The sequence below is a fragment of the Lynx canadensis genome, chromosome B3 (assembly GCF_007474595.2).
Source record: "Lynx canadensis isolate LIC74 chromosome B3, mLynCan4.pri.v2, whole genome shotgun sequence".
In the NCBI taxonomy this organism is placed as follows: Eukaryota; Metazoa; Chordata; class Mammalia; order Carnivora; family Felidae; genus Lynx; species Lynx canadensis.
Genome location: NC_044308.2, coordinates 48,679,374 through 48,687,384, shown reverse-complemented (window position 1 = coordinate 48,687,384; position 8,011 = coordinate 48,679,374). Strand labels below are relative to the sequence as shown.

General features: G+C 32.2%; 1 long non-coding RNA gene across 1 annotated transcript; it reads right to left on the bottom strand.

Moving 5' to 3' along the window:
* Window positions 1-3,233: 3,233 nt before the first annotated feature.
* LOC115515896 lies at window positions 3,234-8,009 on the bottom strand. The gene is made up of 2 exons (XR_003969436.1): window positions 6,379-8,009; window positions 3,234-4,882 (listed from the first exon to the last, which is right to left on the bottom strand). It is a non-coding gene; the product is annotated as an uncharacterized LOC115515896 (long non-coding RNA).
* Between the last annotated feature and the right edge of the window lie 2 nt (window positions 8,010-8,011).

The following is an 8,011-nucleotide window of genomic DNA, read 5'->3' as shown; positions in this document are numbered from 1 at the left end:
TTTGCTGTTTAGCCTCCTTTCACAAGTGGTGGCTGCAGCAATAGAGAGGAATACCAGCTTGGCCTTTACGTAGTGCTCTTTTTGTCCCCTTTTTCACTCTTGTTATTTTTGCCATCAAAAAAAAAAAAAAAAAAGTTTCACCAGAGGATCATCAATTTTATTCAACTTTTTAAAACTAACCTGCTTGTGGCTTTATTATTCCTTTCCTGTTTTTTGTTCCTTTTTTTTTTTTTTTTTTTTTTTTTTTTTTACTATTTTCTTTCTTCTACTTTCCTTACATTTTTAATTTTCTTATCTTCTTGAGATCAACACTTAGTTCATTATATTTGGGGCTTAAAAATTATCTAAAGGTATACATTTCTTTTAAAAAGTACTGTTATTGCATCTTGCAAGCTTTGAAATGTAGTTGCACTTTTAGATCTCACTACCCTGTCAGATTAGAACTTCTGGCTGCAAATTTCTACTCTGGACCTAGAGTCAGGCAGGCTGCTGCTTCAGCATGGTTCAAGGTTTCTCCTATTATTTTTTGCCCTTGGATATGTTTTTTGGTTTTGAACCCAATTTTTTATATTTATCATACTATGCTTCAAACACAGGGGGTGCTTTAGAGCATCCACTCACGATGTTATTTTATAGGAAGTCTCTGTACATCACGTACGTATCTTACAGCACGTAAGATAAACACATTTTTTATTTTTTCCTTCCACTTACTTAAAACTTTTTTAAGTTCTTATTTACTTAAGTAATCTCTACACACAATGTGGGGCTTGAACTCACAACCCTAAGATCAAGAGCCCTACACTCTTCCAACTGAGCTGGCCAGGTGTCCCATCATTCCATAAATTTAAATAGAACTTTCATGCATTCAAATCTTATCTTGATATAATTTTATCTTATTGTCATTCCTATTACCTCGAATATCAAGTTGCATCAACTGACAGATCCACTTGCATCTTTCCATGTAAGTCTAGACACGTAATGGATGTTTCCAGCAAACTTTGGAGGTCTTTTGTAAACTTAATCTTATATTCAGACAAGTTTCTTCTTAATACTGCTACAGGGGTGTTTCTGTTTCAGGGATTGTTAAGCTGTGAGGTTGTAGAGCTCCTCTCCACAACTAATTTTTTATTAACAGAACTTAAGTCCTAATTTGTTAAAATCTAAATAGAGATAGATTATGCTCAGACTTTCTAAGGAAACTCAGGACTCAGTGTTATGTATCAACTTTACAGGGGGAAAATGCATGTAACAAGACCTATCCAAAAATTTGGTTTGGTCCTCAGTATAAAATTAAATTCCTGGTAAATTATAGGCTGTTGTCCTGGTAAGTGTTTCCTGGAACATTTCCTACCCAAAGCCAAGACTTTCATACCTATAACCTAAGATTGTCCTGTTGAAAGTCAAGCACTTAAAAAAAACAGTTGTTTTTCTCTTTGAAAACTAGCTTTATTTAAAAAGAATCTGAAGCATAACACTATAGGAACAAACTTACAATACATATTGTTCAAGAAAGCCTGCCATACATAATTTTACCAATAGTAGGTCTAAATACTGATAAATAACATTCTTTATACAATGCACAAATGACATGTAGTATGAACCCTGAAAAGAATGGCCAACAATAAATGGGCCAACAATACATGGACTTTTTTGAAAGTGGAACTTCTACTTGTCTTACTAATTATCTGCAGAATAAAAAACTAAAATGTGGAAGATAAACTCCTCTTAAATTCTAGCATGGTGCTTAAGGAAGAAAGAAAGGGATCAAAAGCAAGAAATTAAAAGAATCAAAAGAAAAAGATAAATTGGCTTACCACTATTAATAGTAATTATTAAAAATAATTCAGAATTGAGAATTTTTGGTTTAATACTTGGAAGCCCTTAGACAAACTATCCATTATCTACTATATTCAATCAGTTACCAGCCAATTTTGCTTCTCTGAAAACTGTAACCTGTACAAAACCATATAAAGAAAATAAACAATTTGGGGGTAACCTAGTCATTTCATACTTGAAATTTTTCCACAAAGCAATTCCTGAATTAATTAATACTAATACTTCTTAAAACCTCTATGATTTAAATAGAAGCAGACCCATTTCTAAGAGATTGTATGTGAAGGTACCAGGAAAAAATAAATTTCTAACATGTAATTCTAAATTTTTAACCCTCAAAATAGGCCCATGAAAACATTAGGGATTCAAATAAAATATAATGGAATTATGCCACAGTATGGTTATGGTATTTTTTAAAATATTAAGAACTGAATCAGATTTATTGCTATGTCAATCCTATCAATAATTGACAACCAAGTGTACAAAATACACCACACAACAACCAAGCCAAAAATGATGCTGTATAGAGATACCATTAACATAACACAGGTAAACATTTATCTTATAATATACATCACTAATACAGCAAAGCCTTATTCAGGATAGTTTGAATTGATAAAAGTCTAAAAATTTGAATATTTAAAAGATATGCAGTTTAAGCACTCATGAGCATTCTTTTTTTTCTTTTTCTTTCAAGTATATAATTTCAAAAATACAAATTTCCACTGGCCAAGCATTATCAATTACAATTCTTCTGTGTACTTGTTTTAATGGCAAAAGAATGCTTTTGTATTCTCAAATGCTTTACAAAGCTATGTAGTATTCTTAAATGCTTTATAAGCTTCACATTTTTCTAAGATTAAACATTTTTCCTTAAAACCTTATGACTTTTATTAACAATCTTTTCATCAGATAGTACAAAGTAAACACCCTTCAAGTCTTTGTATCAATGGGTTACAAATTCTAAGTAAATTAGAGGAGTTTTATGGTATTATATAGTTTCTTAAAAAATGAAGATTAGCATTTCTACTTATTTTGGTTATGAAGAAGGAATGATATCTTTTTGTTGGAAGATCTCAGACTAGGTTCAAGTCTAGAATAATTTTAATGATATGGGCTAAAAAAAAAAGTCCTAATATGTACCACCAATTAAGATAATAATTCCTTAATGTTATAACTGTAAGAGGAAAACCAAAATTTTCAGAAGTATTATTGTATTATGAGTGTTAGTATTGCTAACACCAAATTTACCGCTCTCTCCATTTCAAACACGGCCATCTACTAATCCACAAATATTGATGTTTCACATACTTCATAGAGTAGCTTAAACATACCAGCGTAAGAAATAATTAGTATAATAGTAATTTTCCTTTGCCATTAGGAATAAATGTTGGACAAAGTCTGGAAACATTTATTTTCCAATTTGAATTACAGTAATTTTGCCACAGACCACAGCATAGTGCATGTGTTACTTTAGACATGCTCTAAGAACAAAACAAAAATTACTGCAAAAATACATGTCACCAATGTGGAACACACTCAGATTTGTATAAAAGTACTGAACTAATATCCCAAAAAGAGGTATATGTAAACAGTACATAAGGAAGAAATAGTTTAATATGAAACAGTCATTTAAGTCACATACCTCATGATAAGAAGCAGGACTTTCTTTATAAAAGATATTTTAACTAACAAGCAACATCATCTATATCATCTACAGAACAAGAAAAGTACAGGTATTTAGAATAAGTTTTAATATAATTGCAAGTAATGTATTTTGACAAACTGACAAAGATGAAGCTTATCTCGGGTTTTTCATTAAAATTTTCAATGAAATACAGGCAGGCCTCTGACGTATTCGTGTCTGGCTTATTGACAGCCATTTTTCATTTCCCCTAGACCATATGTCTTAGGAGATGTTAATGCCAGCCTTAGCCTCCTTACTCCAGGAGTACCTCTAGACTTCCACTACTGTACCAAAGTTGGAAAAATGCAGATGTGACTTCTATACTGCTCTACTGGATAAAGAGAATACAGAAAAGGGGAAGTTACTAAAATGTGGAAATGAGAAGAAACCTCTGAGTTCAAAAGTTGAGGAAACTATGAAAATATCCAAAAACCTAAAGGAATTGGGAAGTACTCTCAAGACAGCATCCATCAATTTGATAAAAATACTGCTTCCTACAGTACTTGAAATGTGGTCATATTGTCTGAAATCTTAGATATTAGATAAAACTTCATTCTGAATAAGCAGTCTTAAAAAAAAATGTTAATCCCACTTTCTTCACTATCTTCATTTGCATCTCGGTGGAAAGCACTTTTTTCCTTAAAATCTAGCCAGCCATAACCACAGAAAGAAATGGGAATTTTGATTGGAGGAAAAATATGGAATTTTGGAGCACCAGGCATCCAGTAAGGGAAGAGGCAAGCTGGCTTATATAGCATTCCACCGGAGGGTTTAGGATGTAAAAGGGCAACTAGGAAACACTAACACCAAGAAACTAAACTTACCTGAATCACATCAGGAAAAAGAAGACCTCTGTTTCTTTCTACCTCCTACACTGATTGGTTCCCTAAAGAAAACAGTGTTCAGCATGATACTATCGCTTAACTACATTATGGTTTAAATAAGCCTTTATGAGCTTTCCTAACAGTCTAATCATCTTATATAATGTTCCAAACCACTATTTACAAATGAACTTTGGGAGCCTGGATGCTCTTAACTGAACTTTTTAATTAAAAAAAATCTAAAATAGCACAAATGTTCATGCATATGAACTCTATACACTATAAAAAAGAAAGAAACTCAAAAATTCTTTAGAGCTCCCTTAGAAAAACCATTACTTACATATTTTTTTTTTTACTATTAAATACAATTACTATAGTATGGACAATAAGTACTAGCACTCTTAATATGTTCAAGACAAACAAGTTTGAAAGAATACTAGATGAAGACTCCTGATACTTATTTGGATGATTAAAGTTAGCAGAATTCATGGTGACCCACACTATTGAGGTTTTTTCCCTACCAGTAGGCAGAGATGGGAGTCTAAAAAAAAAAAAAAAAAAAAAAGATTGAATTTTTTTATTGTTACTCTAAGAAGAATAAGCACTATTACAAGAAAATCTTGCTTTATGTACATAATCTAATTTGGATTAACAAGAATCATAATAGCAGTACTCTAAAAGTATTTCACACCAAAGGAAAAAAACACTGATCACAAATCTAATTCTAAGCACTCTATCTGAAGAATAAATTTCTTTTACAAGCTAAGCCGTTTCAGCAATTAGTGAGTCCAGTAGCATCTAGAAGCAGTGAAATGAATAAAATGTGAGTTCTGAGAAAGGAACTGATGCATTCAAACTATCATGACTAGCTGTCGTGAGACAGCCTAGTTGCTGAGGGTCAGTCAGGTAAATAGACAAAACTTGAGAATGTAAGAGAAACTATGATTTCCTGTTCAATTGTGTGGGGTGTGTATGTGGGTGTGTATCTGTGTATATGTGTGCATGCAAGATGAGGCCTTTCACTGAAAGAAAAGGATTACATAAAAAAACGTGCAATGCTACTGGAAGGCTATTCGACCTATGTACATTTCTTCCTATCAATGAATATTTAAAATGTTTAGGGAAGCTCATCACTTGTCCTAACAAAGCCATAACAATTTGTTTAATAGCCTTATTTGGGTCAAATTGGACAAATTGGTACCTGGCCATTCTTATAGTTCATCATTTTTCCTATCAAAAACTGTCTAGATAATTTTTGACTTAGTGTCATATGGAGACAAATGTGGAACTAGTAAAGAAAAGTACTTCAAAGACATGAAAACATTCATGAAATATGATTTTATAGTTTTTCAGTGACTCACTGTCAGTCAACCATGAGTTTTCTTTTGAATATTTACAGATTCTTATTTAAATAAGGTGCTCTGAAGACCTAAATACTTGAATAAAAATTCAACTGTAAGTTTTTAAAAACAACTACTTGGAAATGGAAAAGAATCTCAATATGAATCAAGTATCTTTATACTAGCTTGGGAGAGGTTACTTCACTTTCACCCAACTACTGAAAGTGTAAGCAACAGATGGCTTAAGAAACCACAAAATCAATTTTAACAATAAGTACAACTCAAGTCCTACCATGAAAAATGTTAACTCCTGAGGACACTGTAAGGTTCTACTCAATATCTAACTGTATTATCATAAAAAATCATGACCCGATGCTAGGAATAAGCATTTAGCATGCAGTGCATCATTTCTTAAAAATCAGCACTTACTAGGATTTCAAGAACATGACTAGATCCTTAAACATTTAAAAAATTGTGTATCTCTAATAAAAACTATAATGTAAGCAAAATGGGATTTTCAAGTATGCTACTGAACACATCAAATGTCAGAGTCAGCCAAAAATACTGCATTTAACCTGCTTCAACTGGTGAAGATGTCACACAGAGGAGTACCTAGTATTAGAATTTATATCATTTCATTTTCTAAAACTGTAAAGATATATATTTTACAACTATATTGAAAATATTTTGTACTCACCTCTAACTAGTCACAGGTAAATGGAGAAAACCTTCTACTACTTTGTACCATATGAAATTGCTGTTTTTGTAGGTCAAAATTAAAACACTGTATTTAAAAAAATAAGTTTTATTCAATCAAAATATGTATGAGTATTAATAACTTTCTAATAAGATATTAAATATTTCATTTTTAAAAAATTTGTCATTTTTTCAGATATATAAATTGTTCAGATCCTCCAATTACTACTTCTTAATTGGAGAACATGTTGTTTCTTAAAAAAAAAGCTTCAAATGATGAAAACGAAGGTAGTTCATTGGATAAAGGTCTGGTGACTACAATGGACATGACGACATTGAATATCCCAATTGAATTAACTTTGCTTTCGCCGGCTTGTGACGTGTGAGGTCAAGTGCTGTCATGTAAAGTGTGGGCTCATGTTTATAACCAAAGTACCTTTCTTGATCAAAATTTTCATGCATAATTTTACTTCCTCAGCATATGTGCTGCTGTCGTTTCACCAGGGTTTAAGCAATAGTAATTATTCTTTTGCAGATCACCTATGGCCTTCAGAACATTTTTGGTCACAACGATGATGGTGCAAGTTTGGGAGCTTCAAAAATATCCAATATTGATAAATTGCCTATCAATTGGTCATATATAGTATCTTTTTTTTTTTTTTTTTTTTGGTCCACAGTTCATGATCCACTCTAAAAATATGTTTCTGCTTTTTTGAATCTTAATGAGTACACCTCCAACTGTCTTCATTCTTGATCATCTCCCAGGAGGATGTTCTTGGATTCATCTTTTCACTTTTCCCAGTCACAGCAGAAGCTCCTGTCTGCTTCAAGGCCTTGAATTGTTGTTTGTGAGTTAGCTCTCACCCTGGCTCTTAATTGGTCTTTAAGATGGATTCTGATCTCCCCTGAGGCCTCATTTTGAATCCAGATTCCCCAGAATAAGATTTTTCAAACCACCACTGAGTGGTGTTCTTTCCCCAGCGGAGCCTTGTAGGCCCAACTTGATATTTACACCTCATTTGCAGTATTGTCCTGGCTTGAAATCATATTAAAAGAAGTATCCATAATTCTTCTGAGGATACTATATTATTTATTTGTCTGGAAAACAATAAGAAAAAACTCAATAATCAAAAGAAATTGAAGAGTGAAGGGCATAACACTGTTACAATTCTAAATAGCACAACCAGAAACATACTTCACTTCAACTCTACTAATTGCAGTCAATTTTCAACTGATCTAGTATTAGCAATTTCATGTGGTACAATCCACAAGTCAATCAACAAATACTTACTGAGCATCTACTATATGCTAACATCTGTCTCTATCTGTACAAACAGATATCTTGGAAGACTGACTGAAAATAGGAAAGTCATTAATTTCAAGGACCCTAGTGGGGGAGAAATCTGGTGTCATACTCTATTATTTTTAAAACATCCATTAAAATGTATGCTTTCTTCCATGTTACAGCTACATATGCTTTTTTGAAAACATATGTCAAATAGATCCTTGAAAATTTTTGAACTGTTTAATGTAATATTGCCAAAGTTCAGCTCTGCAATGTACATTTTTCAATGATTCTAACTTTTAAAAGTCAAAACTTGCCTACATTTGCTATATATTATTTTGAAGCTTCA